This window comes from Eriocheir sinensis, chromosome 21, assembly GCF_024679095.1.
Source record: "Eriocheir sinensis breed Jianghai 21 chromosome 21, ASM2467909v1, whole genome shotgun sequence".
Classification (NCBI taxonomy): domain Eukaryota; kingdom Metazoa; phylum Arthropoda; class Malacostraca; order Decapoda; family Varunidae; genus Eriocheir; species Eriocheir sinensis.
Window position 1 is genome coordinate 32,070 of NC_066529.1, and position 20,750 is coordinate 52,819.

The 20,750-nt window shown below is 44.4% G+C and overlaps 1 long non-coding RNA gene across 1 annotated transcript in view; it reads left to right on the forward strand.

Annotated features, from left to right (window-relative positions):
* Window positions 1–4,321: 4,321 nt before the first annotated feature.
* LOC127001461 (uncharacterized) overlaps window positions 4,322–20,750 on the forward strand; it is a 33,741-nt gene continuing 17,312 nt past the window's right edge. Inside the window, exons 1-6 of the long non-coding RNA XR_007755279.1 lie at window positions 4,322–4,670; window positions 4,897–4,980; window positions 13,128–13,203; window positions 15,515–15,580; window positions 15,807–15,890; window positions 18,843–18,918. This is a non-coding gene — a long non-coding RNA (uncharacterized LOC127001461). The remainder of the gene's footprint in view (window positions 4,671–4,896; window positions 4,981–13,127; window positions 13,204–15,514; window positions 15,581–15,806; window positions 15,891–18,842; window positions 18,919–20,750) is intronic.

Genomic DNA, 20,750 nt, shown 5'->3' on the forward strand with positions numbered 1-20,750 from the left:
ATATCTAGATCCTGATCTTGATGTCACAGAACTGGTCCCAAGTTCGTTGTTTATCTTTTTACAATCGGGGTAACAAAACCATTAAAACTTATCAGTTTACTTGAAAGCGTCAAATAGAAGGTGTAAAAGATGACGACGAATCCAGTGGTGTCATCAGAAATGCTCTAGGTTTAGAAATGAGGGACATATATGCATTTGTATCATTCATATGGGAAAACACGAATACTTCATTAATTCTGCACGACCAGCTACCACCTGATGCAGAATTTCACGAGGATGTCAAAACTGGTCTTGCTTTTACTCTATAACGAATGTTAAGAGAGTAATTGGCAGTTTTTTATATCTAGATCCTGATCTTGATGTCACAGAACTGGTCCCAAGTTCGTTGTTTATCTTTTTACAATCGGGGTAACAAAACCATTAAAACTTATCAGTTTACTTGAAAGCGTCAAATAGAAGGTGTAAAAGATGACGACGAATTCAGTGGTGTCATCAGAAATGCCCTAGGTTTAGAAATGAGGGACATATATGCATTTGTATCATTCATATGGGAAAACACGAATACTTCATTAATTCTGCACGACCAGCTACCACCTGATGCAGAATTTCACGAGGATGTCAAAACTGGTCTTGCTTTTACTCTATAACGAATGTTAAGAGAGTAATTGGCAGTTTTCTATATCTAGATCCTGATCCTGATGTCACAGAACTGGTCCCAGGTTCGTTGTTTATCTTTTTACTATCGGGGTAACAAAATCATTAAAACTTATTAGTTTACTTGAAAGCGTCAAATAGAAGGTGTAAAAGATGACGACGAATCCTGTGGTGTCATCAGAAATGCTCTAGGTTTAGAAATGAGGGACATATATGCATTTGTATCATTCATATGGGAAAACACGAATACTTCATTAATTCTGCACGACCAACTATCACCTGATGCAGAATTTGACGAGGATGTCAAAACTGGTCTTGCTTTTACTCTATAACGAATGTTAAGAGAGTAATTGGCAGTTTTCTATATCGAGATCCTGATCTTGATGTCACACAACTGGTCCCAGGTTCGTTGTTTATCTTTTTACAATCGGGGTAACAAAACCTTTAAAACTGATTGATTGAGTTTATTGTTGCAGGTAAACAACAAGGGAGAAGTATTAGTTTACTTGAAAGCGTCAAATAGGTGTAAAAGATGACGACGAATCCAGTGGTGTCATCAAAATTGCTCTAGGTTTAGCAATGAGGGACATATATGCATTTGTTGATTGATTGATAGTTTATTGTTGCAGGTAAACAACAAGGGAGAAGGGAGGAACATGCCATCCCAACCCCCAGGCAGGACAGAGTGTGATTATACAACTATTAATACATGTGTAGGGAGCACCATGAAACTAAAAAGACACAATGGCAGGAAGGAAAGCACAACAAGGGATCATTCATATGGGAAAACACGAATACTTCGTTGATTCTGCACGACCAACTATCACCTGATGCAGAATTTGACGAGGATGTCAAAACTGGTCTTGCTTTTACTCTATAACGAATGTTAAGAGAGTAATTCGCAGTTTTCTATATCTAGATCCTGATCTTGATGTCACAGAACTTGTCCCAGGTTCGTTGTTTATCTTTTTACTATCGGGGTAACAAAATCATTAAAACTTATTAGTTTACTTGAAAGCGTCAAATGGAAGGTGTAAAAGATGACGACGAATCCAGTGGTGTCATCAGAATTGCTCTAGGTTTAGAGATGAGGGACATATATGTATTTGTATCATTGATTTTTGAAAAACACGAATCATTGCTTAATTCTGCACGACCAAGTATCATCTGATGCAGAATGTGACGAGGATTCCAAAACTGGTGTTAGTTTTCCTCAGTAACGAATATTAAGAGTATTATTCGTAGTTTTCTATATCTAGATCCTGATCTTGACGTCACAGGCTTGTGTGTGCGAGGTGAGGGGTTGTGGATTCTTCCGCGCTTGTCCGTGGTGACCCTTGCTGGCTGGGCTCGGCCTTGTGTTTCCTGACCTCGTAGCGTCTGCACGCGTTCCCTCCTTCTGCCTTGGTGTTCACGCTGCTGCCAGCAGGCTTGCTCCTGTGTCTGCACGTGTCCGCGAAGGTTCCTGGGGCCGTTTCATCGCCGACTACATGCAAAGGGCCCTAGCTGCCCCACCAGGAGTGTGCTTACGCTGCAAGCGGGTTCCGGGCAGGAGCTGAGAGGAGTGTCTCGTCCTTAGGCTGACCACGTGCACGCTAAGTATCGAACCTCATCTCCACCACAGGGCTTTAACTTAAGTTAGCTAGGTTAGCTTGTCCTTACTGTAACCTGTTGTGTGTGGGAGTGGGTTGGGGCTTCTAGTAAATAAATATTGTGTTAGTGTTGTGAAGTGTGTTACTGCTCCTGGCATCTGGGAGGAGTGGAGTCTCCTTAGTCACCCCTGTAGAGGTTATTACAAGTACCCTCAAGGGCTGGGTTAGGTTGTGTGTGTATGTGTGTTGTTGTCTTCCTTGCAGGTCCAATTCTGCCCAGCAGCATCGGAGGAGGTCCACATGGTACCCGCAGGCGGAGTGAGGGCTCTCTAGGACAGCACTGAAGCACGCGCACGCATTCTCTAATCATAATTTACCTAACCCAAGCATAACCTTGACGTTTTGCCTGATTGATAGTTTATTGTTGCAGGTAAACAACAAGGGATAAGGGTTGTATTCTGTTGTATTTTGTTGTATTCGGTTGTATTCTGTTGTATTCCAGTGGTGTCATCAGAATTGCTGTACGTTTAGAAATAAGGGACGTTTATGCATTGTTATCATTGACTTGGAAAAAACACGAACGTTTGCTTGATTATGGACGAACGGCTCAGAGTTGCTTTGTGCAATATTAGGTAATGTGGCCCAAATACTGGCCACTGGGGGGCGTGGACTATTACAACATAATTTAGAGGTGTGCCGGCAGGTGTGTGAGGTGCCAGGTCAGGTGAGCCAGCGTTAGTTACCCCGTTAGGAGCGATTCTAACACCCGCTTCTTCGGGGGCCGCCGGACCTGAGCCATGCCCCGTACAGACAGTTTTTCTTACGTTATGTCACTAATTATCGTTTGCAAGAGACGCCACAACGCCCCACGCATTCACTGTCGATGGGGAAAGGCTTGCCTACACTGGTGTTAGCGTATATGATGTAATATTGCAGAAAACAAGCTCAAATATTCTCAGCGGGCGGGGCGGGGCGGGGCGGGGCGGGACAGTTTGACCTTCACCTCGTAACAAAATTTTCGTCTTCACGGCTAAAATACATCTTTCCTGCACTAGTCTCATATATCCACGTGTGCACGGGCGTGGAAGGCTGTCGTGGGCGTACGGGCGTGATCTTAACAGTCTTCCTTTGTGAGAAAATAAGGATATATATTTTTCGTGGCGGGTTTGGGCATTAACCTAGCCCGTAACATATTTCTCGTTTTCACGGCTAAAATACATCTTTCCTGCACTAGTCTCATGTATCCACGTGTGCACGGGCGTGGAAGGCTGTCGTGGGCTTATGGGCGTGATCTTAAGTGTCTTCCTTTTTGAGAAAATAAGGATATATATTTTTCATGGCGGGCTGGGACAGTAACCTAGCCCGCAACATATTTTTTCGTTTTCACGGCTAAAATACATCTTTCCTGCACTACTCTCATATATCCTCGTGTGTACGGGCGTGGACAGCTGCCGTGGGCGTACGGGCGTGATCTTAAGTGTCTTCCTTTTTGAGAAAATAAGGATATATATTTTTCGTGGCGGGCTGGGACAGTAACCTAGCCCGTAACATATTTTTTCATTTTCACGGCTAAAATACATTTTTCCTGCACTAGTATCATATATCCACGTGTGCACGGGCGTGGAAGGCTGTCGTGGGCTTATGGGCGTAATCTTAAGTGTCTTCCTTTTTGAGAAAATAAGGATAGGTATATATTTTTCGTGGCGGGCTGGGACAGTAACCTAGCCCGTAACATATTTTTTAGTTTTCACGGCTAAAATACATCTTTCCTGCACTAGTCTCATATATCCACGTGTGCACGGGCGTGCAAGGCTGTCATGGGCTTATGGGCGTGATCTTAAGTGTCTTCCTTTTTGAGATAATAAGGATATATATTTTTCGTGGCGGGTTTGGGCAGTAACCTAGCCCGTAATATATTTCTCGTTTTCACGGCTAAAATACATCTTTCCTGCACTAGTCTCATGTATCCACATGTGCACGGGCATGGAAGGCTGTCGTGGGCTTATGGGCGTGATCTTAAGTGTCTTCCTTTTTGAGAAAATAAGGATATATATTTTTCGTGGCGGGCTGGGACAGTAACCTAGCCCGTAACATATTTTTTCTTTTTCACGGCTAAAATACATCTTTCCTGCACTAATCTCATGTATCCACGTATGCACGGGCGTGGAAGGCTGTCGTGGGAATCAAACTCGGGCTCTCTCATTTGTGAGCCGAGTGTGCTAACCACTGCACCACGAAGCCCCCTGCTGGGTTGGGAGAGGGGGGGGGCGGATTGTTTGCATATGTGGACATTTTTTGTGGTGTGTAGTGGGCTGGTGTAATAGTGGTTTAGGTCTGGTAATTCCTTGTATTTTACAGAAACCACTACAAGCCTGAGATGACTCGCCCCACCTTCCTGGCCTGCCCGCCCCCTGGCATAAATTGGTAAGAAATGCCTGCTGTTAATGGATATTCCAGTCCATAGCTATGTGGGGTGTGTTGTTATATATACCCTTGATTTGCATCCCTTTACTGTAACATTCAAAACAATTCTTACATAACCTTGGGAGTAGAAGTTAGGTAGCATATTAGCTTTGCATACCAATTTTGAGACACTGACTGTTCATTTCTAATAAATATATGATGCCTGTTATTATTTATAAGGTTATAGTTTCCAGAAACCCCTAAATGACCGACTCTTCCATGTCTGAGATGACCCGCCCTGCCCTGCGTCATGACCTCCCGGCATACATTGGTAAGAAATGCATACCACTGTTGATGGTTACACAAGCCCATAGCTGTGTGGGCTTTGTTGTGTTCATGCATAGTTACCCTTGAACTGCTTCATTTAGTACTAACCCGGTAGCAGTGACGGGCCAAATTTGTGGCCTTACCTTGTAGCAGTGACGGGCCAAATTTGTGGCTTTACCGTGTAGCAGTGACAGGCCAAATTTGTGTCTTTACCGTGTAGCAGTGACGGGCCAAATTTTTGGCTTTACCGTGTAGCAGTGACGGGCCAAATTTGTGACCTTACCTTGTAGCAGCAACGGGCCAAATTTGTGCCATGATATAAACCCCCCAAAAATAGATGATGCATAAACTGGTCACAAATGCTTTGATATATATTATGAAATGGTTTGTGTGAGGGGTGATTTTTTCTCATTTTTCTTGCTTAGAGGGACCATTAAGAAACATGATCCCCCGCTGCTACTGCCGGGTCAATAATAAAAGAAAACTAACCTAATCTAACCCCTTCTGAGAATTTACTCTGAAAATTTCTCTTATTCCATTTGTGCCTTGATTCATTGGTATTATTACAACATAATTTAGAGGTGTGCCGGCAGGTGTGTGAGGTGCCAGGTCAGGTGTGCCAGCGTTAGTTACCCCGTTAGGAGCGATTCTAACACCCACGTCATCGGGGGCCGCCTGACCTGAGCCCAGCCCCGTACAGACAGTTTTTCTTACGTTGTGTCACTAATTATCGTTTGCAAGAGTCGCCACAACGCCTCACGCATTCACTGTCGATGGGGAAAGGCTTTCCTACACTGGCATTAGCATAGATGATGTAATATTGCAGAAAACAAGCTCAAATATTCTCGGCGGGGTGGGGCGGGGCGGGGCAGTTTGACATTCACCTCGTAACAAAATTTTCGTCTTCACGGCTAAAATATATCTTTCCTGCACTACTCTCATATATCCACGTGTGCACGGGCGTGGAAGGCTGTCGTGGGCTTATGGGCGTGATCTTAAGTGTCTTCCTTTTTGAGAAAATAAGGATATATATTTTTTGTGGCGGGTTTGGGCAGTAACCTACCCGTAACATATTTCTCGTTTTCACGGCTAAAATACATCTTTCCTGCACTAGTCTCATGTATCCACATGTGCACGGGCATGGAAGGCTGTCATGGGCTTATGGGCGTGATCTTAAGTGTCTTCCTTTTTGAGAAAATAAGGATATATATTTTTCGTGGCGGGCTGGGACAGTAACCTAGCCCGTAACATATTTTTTCGTTTTCACGGCTAAAATACATTTTTCCTGCACTAGTCTCATATTTCCACGTGTGCACGGGCGTGGAAGGCTGTCGTGGCTTATGGGCGTTTTTCAGAAAATAAGGATATATATTTTTCGTGGCGGGCTGGGACAGTAACCAAGCCCGTAACATATTTTTTCGTCTTCACGGTTAAAATACATCTTTCCTGCACTACTCTCATATATCCACGTGTGCACGGGCGTGGAAGGCTGTCGTGGGCTTATGGGCGTGATCTTAAGTGTCTTCCTTTTTGAGAAAATAAGGATATATATTTTTTGTGGCGAGCCGGGGCAGTAACCTAGCCCGTAACATATTTTTTCATTTTCACGGCTAGAATACATTTTTCCTGCACTAGTCTCATATATCCACGTGTGCACGGGCGTGGAAGACTGTCATGGGCTTATAAGCGTGATCTTAAGTGTCTTCCTTTTTGAGAAAATAAGGATATATATTTTTCGTGGCGGGTTTGGGCAGTAACCTAGCCCGTAACATATTTCTCGTTTTCACGGCTAAAATACATCTTTCCTGCACTAGTCTCATGTATCCACATGTGCACGGGCATGGAAGGCTGTCGTGGGCTTATGGGCGTGATCTTAAGTGTCTTCCTTTTTGAGAAAATAAGGATATATATTTTTCATGGCGGGCTACGACAGTAACCTAGCCCGTAACATATTTTTTCGTTTTCACGGCTAAAATACATTTTTCCTGCACTAGTCTCATATATCCACGTGTGCACGGGCGTGGAAGGCTGTCGTGGGCTTATGGGCGTGATATTAAGTGTCATCCTTTTTGAGAAAATAAGGATATATATTTTTCGTGGCGGGTTTGGGCAGTAACCTAGCCCGTAACATATTTCTCGTTTTCACGGCTAAAATACATCTTTCCTGCACTAGTCTCATGTATCCACATGTGCACGGGCGTGGAAGGCTGTCGTGGGCTTGTGGGCGTGATCTTAAGTGTCTTCCTTTTTGAGAAAATAAGGATATATATTTTTCGTGGCGGGCTGGGACAGTAACCTAGCCCGTAACATATTTTTTCGTTTTCACGGCTGAAATACATTTTTCCTGCACTAGTCTCATATTTCCACGTGTGCACGGGCGTGGAGGGCTGTCGTGGGCTTATGGGCGTGATCTTAAGTGTCTTCCTTTTTGAGAAAATAAGGATATATATTTTTCATGGCGGGCTGGGGCAGTAACCTAGCCCGTAACATATTTTTTCGTTTTCACGGCTAAAATACATTTTTCCTGCACTAGTCTCATATACCCACGTGTGCACGGGCGTGGAAGGCTGTCGTGGGCTTATGGGCGTCATCTTAAGTGTCTTCCTTTTTGAGAAAATAAGGATATATATTTTTCGTGGCGGGTTTGGGCAGTAACCTAGCCCGTAACATATTTCTCGTTTTCACGGCTAAAATACATCTTTCCTGCACTAGTCTCATGTATCCACATGTGCACGGGCGTGGAAGGCTGTCGTGGGCTTATGGGCGTGATCTTAAGTGTCTTCCTTTTTGAGAAAATAAGGATATATATTTTTCGTGGCGGGCTGGGACAGTAACCTAGCCCGTAACATATTTTTTCGTTTTCACGGCTAAAATACATTTTTCCTGCACTAGTCTCATATTTCCACGTGTGCACAGGCGTGGAAGGCTGTCGTGGCTTATGGGCGTTTTTGAGAAAATAAGGATATATATTTTTCGTGGCAGGCTGGGACAGTAACCTAGTCCGTAACATATTTTTTCGTTTTCACGGCTAAAATACATTTTTCCTGCACTAGTCTCATATTTCCACGTGTGCACGGGCGTGGAAGGCTGACGTGGGCGTACGGGCGTGATCTTAAGTGTCTTCCTTTTTGAGAAAATAAGGATATATATTTTTCATGGCGGGCTACGACAGTAACCTAGCCCGTAACATATTTTTTCGTTTTCACGGCTAAAATACATTTTTCCTGCACTAGTCTCATATATCCACGTGTGCACGGGCGTGGAAGGCTGTCGTGGGCTTATGGGCGTGATCTTAAGTGTCTTCCTTTTTGAGAAAATAAGGATATATATTTTTCGTGGCGGGTTTGGGCAGTAACCTAGCCCGTAACATATTTCTCATTTTCACGGCTAAAATACATCTTTCCTGCACTAGTCTCATGTATCCACATGTGCACGGGCGTGGAAGGCTGTCGTGGGCTTATGGGCGTGATCTTAAGTGTCTTCCTTTTTGAGAAAATAAGGATATATATTTTTCGTGGCGGGCTGGGACAGTAACCAAGCCCGTAACATATTTTTTCGTTTTCACGGCTTAAATACATTTTTCCTGCACTAGTCTCATATTTCCACGTGTGCACGGGCATGGAAGGCTGTCGTGGGCTTATGGGCGTGATCTTAAGTGTCTTCCTTTCTGAGAAAATAAGGATATATATTTTTCATGGCGGGCTGGGGCAGTAACCTAGCCCGTAACATATTTTTTCGTTTTCACGGCTAAAATACATTTTTCCTGCACTAGTCTCATATATCCACGTGTGCACGGGCGTGTAAGGCTGTCGTGGGCTTATGGGCGTGATCTTAAGTGTCTTCCTTTTTGAGAAAATAAGGATATATATTTTTCGTGGCGGGCTGGGACAGTAACCTAGCCCGTAACATATTTTTTCGTTTTCACGGCTAAAATACATTTTTCCTGCACTAGTCTCATATTTCTACGTGTGCACGGGCGTGGAAGGCTGTCGTGGCTTATGGCCGTTTTTGAGAAAATAAGGATATATATTTTTCGTGGCGGGCTGGGACAGTAACCAAGCCCGTAACATATTTTTTCGTCTTCACGGTTAAAATACATCTTTCCTGCACTACTCTCATATATCCACGTGTGCACGGGCGTGGAAGGCTGTCGTGGGCTTATGGGCGTGATCTTAAGTGTCTTCCTTTTTGAGAAAATAAGGATATATATTTTTCGTGGCGGGTTTGGGCAGTAACCTAGCCCGTAACATATTTCTCGTTTTCACGGCTAAAATACATCTTTCCTGCACTAGTCTCATATATCCACATGTGCACGGGCGTGGAAGGCTGTCGTGGGCTTATGGGCGTGATCTTAAGTGTCTTCCTTTTTTGAGAAAATAAGGATATATATTTTTCGTGGCGGGCTGGGACAGTAACCTAGCCCGTAACATATTTTTTCGTTTTCACGGCTAAAATACATCTTTCCTGCACTAATCTCATATATCCACGTGTCCACGGGCGTGGAAGGCTGACGTGGGCGTACGGGCGTGATCTTAAGTGTCTTCCTTTTTGAGAAAATAAGGATATATATTTTCGTGGCGGGTTTGGGCAGTAACCTAGCCCGTAACATATTTCTCGTTTTCACGGCTAAAATACATCTTTCCTGCACTAGTCTCATATATCCACGTGTGCAAGGGCGTGGAAAGCTGACGTGGGCGTACGGGCGTGATCTTAAGTGTCTTCCTTTTTAAGAAAATAAGGATATATATTTTTCGTGGCGGGCTGGGAATGTAACCTAGCCCGTAACATAATTTTTCGTTTTCACGGCTAAAATACATCTTTCCTGCACTAATCTCAAGTATCCACGTATGCACGGGCGTGGAAGGCTGTCGTGGGCTTATGGGCTATATCTTAAGTGTCTTCCTTTTTGAGAAAATAAGGATATATATTTTTCATGGCGGGCTGGGACAGTAACCTAGCCCGTAACATATTTTCGTCTTCACGGCTAAAATACATCTTTCCTGCACTAATCTCATGTATCCACGTATGCACGGGCGTGGAAGGCTGTCGTGGGAATCGAACTCGGGCTCTCTCATTTGTGAGCCGAGTGTGCTAACCACTGCCCCACGAAGCCCCCTGCTGGGTTGGGAGAGGGGGGGGGCGGTTAGTTTGCATATGTGGACATTTTTTGTGGTGTGTAGTGGGCTGGTGTAATAGTGGTTTAGGTCTGGTAATTCCTTGTATTTTACAGAAACCACTACATGCCTGAGATGACTCGCCCTGCCCCACCTTCCTGGCCTGCCTGCCCCCTGTCATAAATTGGTAAGAAATGCCTGCTGTTAATTGATATTTCAGTCCATTGCTATGTGGGGTGTGTTGTTATATATACCCTTGATTTGCATCCCTTTACGCCGGGCGGGGCGGGCGGGCAGTTTGACATTCACCTCGTAACAAAATTTTCGTCTTCACGGCTAAAATACATCTTTCCTGCACTACTCTCATATATCCACGTGTGCATGGGCTTGGAAGGCTGACGTGGGCGTACGGGCGTGATCTTAAGTGTCTTCCTTTTTGAGAAAATAAGGATATATATTTTTCGTGGCGGGTTTGGGCAGTAACCTAGCCTGTAACATATTTCTCGTTTTCACGGCTAAAATACATCTTTCCTGCACTACTCTCATATATCCAAGTATGCACAGGCGTGGAAGGCTGACGTGGGCTTATGGGCGTGATCTTAAGTGTCTTCCTTTTGGAAAATAAGGATATATATTTTTCGTGGCGGGTTTGGGCAGTAACCTAGCCCGTAACATATTTCTCGTTTTCACGGCTAAAATACATCTTTCCTGCACTAGTCTCATGTATCCACATGTGCACGGGCGTGGAAGGCTGTCGTGGGCTTATGGGCGCGATCTTAAGTGTCTTCCTTTTTGAGAAAATAAGGATATAAATTTTTCGTGGCGGGCTGGGACAGTAACCTAGCCCGTAACATATTTTTTCGTTTTCACGGCTAAAATACATTTTTCCTGCACTAGTCTCATATATCCACGTATGTACGGGCGTGGAAGGCTGTCGTGGGCTTATGGGCGTGATCTTAAGTGTCTTCCTTTTTGAGAAAATAAGGATATATATTTTTCATGGCGGGCTGGGACAGTAACCTAGCCCGTAACACATTTTTTCGTTTTCACGGCTAAAATACATCTTTCCTGCACTAATCTCTTGTATCCACATGTGCACGGGCATTGAAGGCTGTCGTGGGCTTATGGGCGTGATCTTAAGTGTCTTCCTTTTTGAGAAAATAAGGATATATATTTTACGTGGTGGGCTTGGACAGTAACCTAGCCCGTAACATATTTTTTCGTTTTCACGGCTAAAATACATTTTTCCTGCACTAGTCTCATATTTCCACGTGTGCACGGGCGTGGAAGGCTGTCGTGGCTTATGGGCGTTTTTGAGAAAATAAGGATATATATTTTTCGTCGCGGGCTGGGACAGTAACCAAGCCCGTAACATATTTTTTCGTCTTCACGGTTAAAATACATCTTTCCTGCACTACTCTCATATATCCACGTGTGCACGGGCGTGGAAGGCTGTCGTGGCTTATGGGCGTTTTTGAGAAAATAAGGATATATATTTTTTGTGGCGGGCTGGGACAGTAACCTAACCCGTAACATATTTTTTCGTTTTCACGGCTAAAATACATCTTTCCTGCACTAATCTCATGTATCCATGTATGCATGGGCGTGGAAGGCTGTCGTGGGCTTATGGGCGTGATCTTAAATGTCTTCCTTTTTGAGAAAATATGGATATATATTTTTCATGGCGGGCTGGGACAGCAACCTAGCCCGTAACATATTTTTTCGTTTTCACGGCTAAAATACATTTTTCCTGCACTAGTCTCATATTTCCACGTGTGCACGGGCGTGGAAGGCTGTCGTGGCTTATGGGCGTTTTTGAGAAAATAAGGATATATATTTTTCGTGGCGGACTGGGACAGTAACCAAGCCCGTAACATATTTTTTCGTCTTCACGGTTAAAATACATCTTTCCTGCACTACTCACATATATCCACGTGTGCACGGGCGTGGAAGGCTGTCGTGGGCTTATGGGCGTGATCTTAAGTGTCTTCCTTTTTGAGAAAATAAGGATGTATATTTTTCGTGTCGGGTTTGGGCAGTAACCTAGCCCGTAACATATTTCTCGTTTTCACGGCTAAAATACATCTTTCCTGCACTAGTCTCATGTATCCACATGTGCACGGGCGTGGAAGGCTGTCGTGGGCTTATGGGCGTGATCTTAAGTGTCTTCCTTTTTGAGAAAATAAGGATATATATTTTTCGTGGCGGGCTGGGACAGTAACCTAGCCCGTAACATATTTTTTCGTTTTCACGGCTAAAATACATCTTTCCTGCACTAATCTCATATATCCACGTGTCCACGGGCGTGGAAGGCTGACGTGGGCGTACGGGCGTGATCTTAAGTGTCTTCCTTTTTGAGAAAATAAGGATATATATTTTCGTGGCGGGTTTGGGCAGTAACCTAGCCCGTAACATATTTCTCGTTTTCACGGCTAAAATACATCTTTCCTGCACTAGTCTCATATATCCACGTGTGCAAGGGCGTGGAAAGCTGACGTGGGCGTACGGGCGTGATCTTAAGTGTCTTCCTTTTTAAGAAAATAAGGATATATATTTTTCGTGGCGGGCTGGGAATGTAACCTAGCCCGTAACATATTTATCGTTTTCACGGCTAAAATACATCTTTCCTGCACTAATCTCAAGTATCCACGTATGCACGGGCGTGGAAGGCTGTCGTGGGCTTATGGGCTATATCTTAAGTGTCTTCCTTTTTGAGAAAATAAGGATATATATTTTTCATGGCGGGCTGGGACAGTAACCTAGCCCGTAACATATTTTTTCGTTTTCACGGCTAAAATACATCTTTCCTGCACTAATCTCATGTATCCACGTATGCACGGGCGTGGAAGGCTGTCGTGGGAATCGAACTCGGGCTCTCTCATTTGTGAGCCGAGTGTGCTAACCACTGCCCCACGAAGCCCCCTGCTGGGTTGGGAGAGGGGGGGGGCGGTTAGTTTGCATATGTGGACATTTTTTGTGGTGTGTAGTGGGCTGGTGTAATAGTGGTTTAGGTCTGGTAATTCCTTGTATTTTACAGAAACCACTACATGCCTGAGATGACTCGCCCCGCCCTGCCCCACCTTCCTGGCCTGCCTGCCCCCTGGCATAAATTGGTAAGAAATGCCTGCTGTTAATTGATATTTCAGTCCATAGCTATGTGGGGTGTGTTGTTATATATACCCTTGATTTGCATCCCTTTACGCGGGGCGGGGCGGGGCGGGGCAGTTTGACATTCACCTCGTAACAAAATTTTCGTCTTCACGGCTAAAATACATCTTTCCTGCACTACTCTCATATATCCACGTGTGCATGGGCTTGGAAGGCTGACGTGGGCGTACGGGCGTGATCTTAAGTGTCTTCCTTTTTGAGAAAATAAGGATATATATTTTTCGTGGCGGGTTTGGGCAGTAACCTAGCCCGTAACATATTTCTCGTTTTCACGGCTAAAATACATCTTTCCTGCACTACTCTCATATATCCAAGTATGCACAGGCGTGGAAGGCTGACGTGGGCTTATGGGCGTGATCTTAAGTGTCTTCCTTTTGGAGAAAATAAGGATATATATTTTTCGTGGCGGGTTTGGGCAGTAACCTAGCCCGTAACATATTTCTCGTTTTCACGGCTAAAATACATCTTTCCTGCACTAGTCTCATGTATCCACATGTGCACGGGCGTGGAAGGCTGTCGTGGGCTTATGGGCGCGATCTTAAGTGTCTTCCTTTTTGAGAAAATAAGGATATATATTTTTCGTGGCGGGCTGGGACAGTAACCTAGCCCGTAACATATTTTTTCGTTTTCACGGCTAAAATACATTTTTCCTGCACTAGTCTCATATATCCACGTATGTACGGGCGTGGAAGGCTGTCGTGGGCTTATGGGCGTGATCTTAAGTGTCTTCCTTTTTGAGAAAATAAGGATATATATTTTCATGGCGGGCTGGGACAGTAACCTAGCCCGTAACACATTTTTTCGTTTTCACGGCTAAAATACATCTTTCCTGCACTAATCTCTTGTATCCACATGTGCACGGGCATTGAAGGCTGTCGTGGGCTTATGGGCGTGATCTTAAGAGTCTTCCTTTTTGATAAAAAAAGGCTATATATTTTTCGAGGTGGGCTGGGACAGTAACCTAGCAAGTAACATATTTTTTCGTTTTCACGGCTAAAATACATCTTTCCTGCACTAATCTCATGTATCCACATGTGCACGGGCGTGGAAGGCTGTCGTGGCTTATGGGCGTTTTTGAGAAAATAAGGATATATCTTTTATTTGGCGGGCTGGGACAGTAACCAAGCCCGTAACATATTTTTTCGTCTTCACGGTTAAAATACATCTTTCCTGCACTACTCTCATATATCCACGTGTGCACGGGCGTGGAAGGCTGTCGTGGCTTATGGGCGTTTTTGAGAAAATAAGGATATATATTTTTTGTGGCGGGCTGGGACAGTAACCTAACCTGTAACATATTTTTCGTTTTCACGGCTAAAATACATCTTTCCTGCACTAATCTCATGTATCCATGTATGCATGGGCGTGGAAGGCTGTCGTGGGCTTATGGGCGTGATCTTAAATGTCTTCCTTTTTGAGAAAATATGGATATATATTTTTCATGGCGGGCTGGGACAGCAACCTAGCCCGTAACATATTTTTTCGTTTTCACGGCTAAAATACATTTTCCTGCACTAGTCTCATATTTCCACGTGTGCACGGGCGTGGAAGGCTGTCGTGGCTTATGGGCGTTTTGAGAAAATAAGGATATATATTTTCGTGGCGGACTGGGACAGTAACCAAGCCCGTAACATATTTTTCGTCTTCACGGTTAAAATACATCTTTCCTGCACTACTCACATATATCCACGTGTGCACGGGCGTGGAAGGCTGTCGTGGGCTTATGGGCGTGATCTTAAGTGTCTTCCTTTGTGAGAAAATAAGGATATATATTTTTCGTGGCGGGCTGGGACAGTAACCTAGCCCGTAACATATTTCTCGTTTTCACGGCTAAAATACATCTTTCCTGCACTAGTCTCATGTATCCACATGTGCACGGGCATGGAAGGCTGTCGTGGACTTATGGGCGTGATCTTAAGTGTCTTCCTTTTTGAGAAAATAAGGATATATATTTTTCGTGGCGGGCTGGGACAGTAACCTAGCCCGTAACATATTTTTTCGTTTTCACGGCTAAAATACATCTTTCCTGCACTAATCTCATGTATCCACGTATGCACGGGCGTGGAAGGCTGTCGTGGGAATCAAACTCGGGCTCTCTCATTTGTGAGCCGAGTGTGCTAACCACTGCACCACGAAGCCCCCTGCTGGGTTGGGAGAGGGGGGGGGCGGTTTGTTTGCATATGTGGACATTTTTTGTGGTGTGTAGTGGGCTGGTGTAATAGTGGTTTAGGTCTGGTAATTCCTTGTATTTTACAGAAACCACTACATGCCTGAGATGACTAGCCCCACCTTCCTGGCCTGCCCGCCCCCTGGCATAAATTGGTAAGAAATGCCTGCTGTTAATGGATATTCCAGTCCATAGCTATGTGGGGTGTGTTGTTATATATACCCTTGATTTGCATCCCTTTACTGTAAGATTCAAAACAATTCTTACATAACCTTGGGAGTAGGAGTTAGGTAGCATATTAGCTTTGCATACCAATTTTGAGACACTGACTGTTCATTTCTAATAAATATATGATGCCTGTTATTATTTATAAGGTTATAGTTTCCAGAAACCCCTAAATGACCGACTCTTCCATGTTTGAGATGACCCGCCCTGCCCTGCGTCATGACCTCCCGGCATACATTGGTAAGAAATGCATACCACTGTTGATGGTTACACAAGCCCATAGCTGTGTGGGCTTTGTTGTGTTCATGCATAGTTACCCTTGAACTGCTTCATTTAATACTAACCCGGTAGCAGTGACGGGCCAAATTTGTGGCCTTACCGTGTAGCAGTGACGGGCCAAATTTGTGGCTTTACCATGTAGCAGTGACGGGCTAAATTTGTGTCTTTACCGTGTAGCAGTGACGGGCCAAATTTGTGGCTTTACCGTGTAGCAGTGACAGGCCAAATTTGTGGCTTTACCGTGTAGCAGTGACGGGCCAAATTTGTGGCCTTACCTTGTAGCAGCAACGGGCCAAATTTGTGCAATGATATAAACCCCCCAAAAATAGATGATGCATAAACTGATCACAAATGCTTTGATATATATTATGAAATGGTTTGTGTGAGGGGTGATTTTTTCTCATTTTTCTTGCTTAGAGGGACCATTAAGAAACATGATCCCCCGCTGCTACTGCCGGGTCAATAATAAAAGAAAACTAACCTAATCTAACCCCGTCTGAGAATTTACTCTGAAAATTTCTCTTATTCCATTTGTGCCTTGATTCATTGGTATTATTACAACATAATTTAGAGGTGTGCCGGCAGGTGTGTGAGGTGCCAGGTCAGGTGTGCCAGCGTTAGTTACCCCGTTAGGACCGATTCTAACACCCGCGTCATCGGGGCCACCTGACCTGAGCCCAGCCCGTACAGACAGTTTTCTTACGTTGTGTCACTAATTATCGTTTGCAAGAGTCGCCACAACGCCTCACGCATTCACTGTCGATGGGGAAGGCTTTCCCTACACTGGCGTTAGCGTAGATGATGTAATATTGCAGAAAACAAGCTCAAATGTTCTCGGCAGGGTGGGGGGGCAGTTTGACATTCACCTCGTAACAAAATTTTCGTCTTCACGGCTAAAATACATCTTTCCTGCACTACTCTCATATATCCACGTGTGCACGGGCGTGGAAGGCTGACGTGGGCGTACGGGCGTGATCTTAAGTGTCTTCCTTTTTGAGAAAATAAGGATATATATTTTTCATGGCGGGCTACGACAGTAACCTAGCCCGTAACATATTTTTTCGTTTTCACGGCTAAAATACATTTTTCCTGCACTAGTCTCATATATCCACGTGTGCACGGGCGTGGAAGGCTGTCGTGGGCTTATGGGCGTGATCTTAAGTGTCTTCCTTTTTGAGAAAATAAGGATATATATTTTTCGTGGCGGGTTTGGGCAGTAACCTAGCCCGTAACATATTTCTCGTTTTCTCGGCTAAAATACATCTTTCCTGCACTAGTCTCATGTATCCACATGTGCACGGGCGTGGAAGGCTGTCGTGGGCTTATGGGCGTGATCTTAAGTGTCTTCCTTTTTGAGAAAATAAGGATATATATTTTTCGTGGCGGGCTGGGACAGTAACCTAGCCCGTAACATATTTTTTCGTTTTCACGGCTAAAATACATTTTTCCTGCACTAGTCTCATATTTCCACGTGTGCACGGGCGTGGAAGGCTGTCGTGGCTTATGGGCGTTTTTGAGAAAATAGGGATATATATTTTTCGTGGCGGGCTGGGACAGTAACCAAGCCCGTAACATATTTTTTCGTCTTCACGGTTAAAATACATCTTTCCTGCACTACTCTCATATATCCACGTGTGCACAGGCGTGGAAGGCTGTCGTGGGCTTATGGGCGTGATCTTAAGTGTCTTCCTTTTTGAGAAAATAAGGATATATATTTTTCATGGCGGGCTGGGACAGTAACCTAGCCCGTAACATATTTTTTCGTTTTCACGGCTAAAATACATTTTTTCTTAACTAGTCTCATATATCCACGTGTGCACGGGCGTGGAAGGCTGTCGTGGGCTTATGGGCGTGATCTTAAGTGTCTTCCTTTTTGAGAAAATAAGGATGTATATTTTTCGTGTCGGGTTTGGGCAGTAACCTAGCCCGTAACATATTTCTCGTTTTCACGGCTAAAATACATCTTTCCTGCACTAGTCTCATGTATCCACATGTGCACGGGCGTGGAAGGCTGTCGTGGGCTTATGGGCGTGATCTTAAGTGTCTTCCTTTTTGAGAAAATAAGGATATATATTTTTCGTGGCGGGCTGGGACAGTAACCTAGCCCGTAACATATTTTTTCGTTTTCACGGCTAAAATACATCTTTCCTGCACTAATCTCATATATCCACGTGTCCACGGGCGTGGAAGGCTGACGTGGGCGTACGGGCGTGATCTTAAGTTTCTTCCTTGTTTGAGAAAATAAGGATATATATTTTCGTGGCGGGTTTGGGCAGTAACCTAGCCCGTAACATATTTCTCGTTTTCACGGCTAAAATACATCTTTCCTGCACTAGTCTCATATATCCACGTGTGCAAGGGCGTGGAAAGCTGACGTGGGCGTACGGGCGTGATCTTAAGTGTCTTCCTTTTAGAAAATAATGATATATATTTTTCGTGGCCGGGTGGGGAACGAACCCTGGCCGGTACATTTTTTATCGTTTTCACGGCTAAAATACATCTTTCCTGCACTAATCTCAAGTATCCACGTATGCACGGGCGTGGAAGGCTGTCATGGGCTTATGGGCTATATCTTAAGTGTCTTCCTTTTTGAGAAAATAAGGATATATATTTTTCATGGCGAGCTTGGGGCAGACACTTAGCCCGTAACATATTTTTCGTTTTCACGGCTAAAATACATCTTTCCTGCACTAGTCTCATGTATCCACGTGTGCACGGGCGTGGAAGGCTGTCGTGGGAATCGAACTCGGGCTCTCTCGTTTGTGAGCCGAGTGTGCTAACCACTGCCCACGAAGCCCCTGCTGGGTTGGGAGAGGGGGGGGGCGGTTAGTTTGCATATGTGGACATTTTTTGTGGTGTGTAGTGGGCTGGTGTAATAGTGGTTTAGGTCTGGTAATTCCTTGTATTTTACAGAAACCACTACATGCCTGAGATGACTCGCCCCGCCCTGCCCCACCTTCCTGGCCTGCCTGCCCCCTGGCATAAATTGGTAAGAAATGCCTGCTGTTAATGGATATTTCAGTCCATAGCTATGGGGTGTGTTGTTATATATACCCTTGATTTGCATCCCTTTACGCGGGGCGGGGCGGGGCGGGGCAGTTTGACATTCACCTCGTAACAAAATTTTCGTCTTCACGGCTAAAATACATCTTTCCTGCACTACTCTCATATATCCACGTGTGCATGGGCTTGGAAGGCTGACGTGGGCGTACGGGCGTGATCTTAAGTGTCTTCCTTTTTGAGAAAATAAGGATATATATTTTTCGTGGCGGGTTTGGGCAGTAACCTAGCCCGTAACATATTTCTCGTTTTCACGGCTAAAATACATCTTTCCTGCACTACTCTCATATATCCAAGTATGCACAGGCGTGGAAGGCTGACGTGGGCTTATGGGCGTGATCTTAAGTGTCTTCCTTTTGGAGAAAATAAGGATATATATTTTTCGTGGCGGGTTTGGGCAGTAACCTAGCCCGTAACATATTTCTCGTTTTCACGGCTAAAATACATCTTTCCTGCACTAGTCTCATATATCCACATGTGCACGGGCGTGGAAGGCTGTCGTGGGCTTATGGGCGCGATCTTAAGTGTCTTCCTTTTTGAGAAAATAAGGATATATATTTTTCATGGCGGGCTGGGACAGTAACCTAGCCCGTAACATATTTTTTCGTTTTCACGGCTAAAATACATTTTTCCTGCACTAGTCTCATATATCCACGTATGTACGGGCGTGGAAGGCTGTCGTGGGCTTATGGGCGTGATCTTAAGTGTCTTCCTTTTGAGAAAATAAGGATATATATTTTCATGGCGGGCTGGGACAGTAACCTAGCCCTTAACATTTTTCTCGTTTTCACGGCTAAAATACATCTTTCCTGCACTAATCTCTTGTATCCACATGTGCACGGGCATTGAAGGCTGTCGTGGGCTTATGGGCGTGATCTTAAGTGTCTTCCTTTTTGAGAAAATAAGGATATATATTTTTCGTGGTGGGCTGGGACAGTAACCTAGCCCGTAACATATTTTTTCGTTTTCACGGCTAAAATACATTTTTCCTGCACTAGTCTCATATTTCCACGTGTGCACGGGCGTGGAAGGCTGTCGTGGCTTATGGGCGTTTTTGAGAAAATAAGGATATATATTTTTCGTCGCGGGCTGGGACAGTAACCAAGCCCGTAACATATTTTTTCGTCTTCACGGTTAAAATACATCTTTCCTGCACTACTCTCATATATCCACGTGTGCACGGGCGTGGAAGGCTGTCGTGGCTTATGGGCGTTTTGAGAAAATAAGGATATATATTTTTTGTGGCGGGCTGGGACAGTAACCTAACCCGTAACATATTTTTTCGTTTTCACGGCTAAAATACATCTTTCCTGCACTAATCTCATGTATCCATGTATGCATGGGCGTGGAAGGCTGTCGTGGGCTTATGGGCGTGATCTTAAATGTCTTCCTTTTTGAGAAAATATGGATATATATTTTTCATGGCGGGCTGGGACAGCAACCTAGCCCGTAACATATTTTTTCGTTTTCACGGCTAAAATACATTTTTCCTGCACTAGTCTCATATTTCCACGTGTGCACGGGCGTGGAAGGCTGTCGTGGCTTATGGGCGTTTTTGAGAAAATAAGGATATATATTTTTCGTGGCGGACTGGGACAGTAACCAAGCCCGTAACATATTTTTTCGTCTTCACGGTTAAAATACATCTTTCCTGCACTACTCACATATATCCACGTGTGCACGGGCGTGGAAGGCTGTCGTGGGCTTATGGGCGTGATCTTAAGTGTCTTCCTTTTTGAGAAAATAAGGATATATATTTTT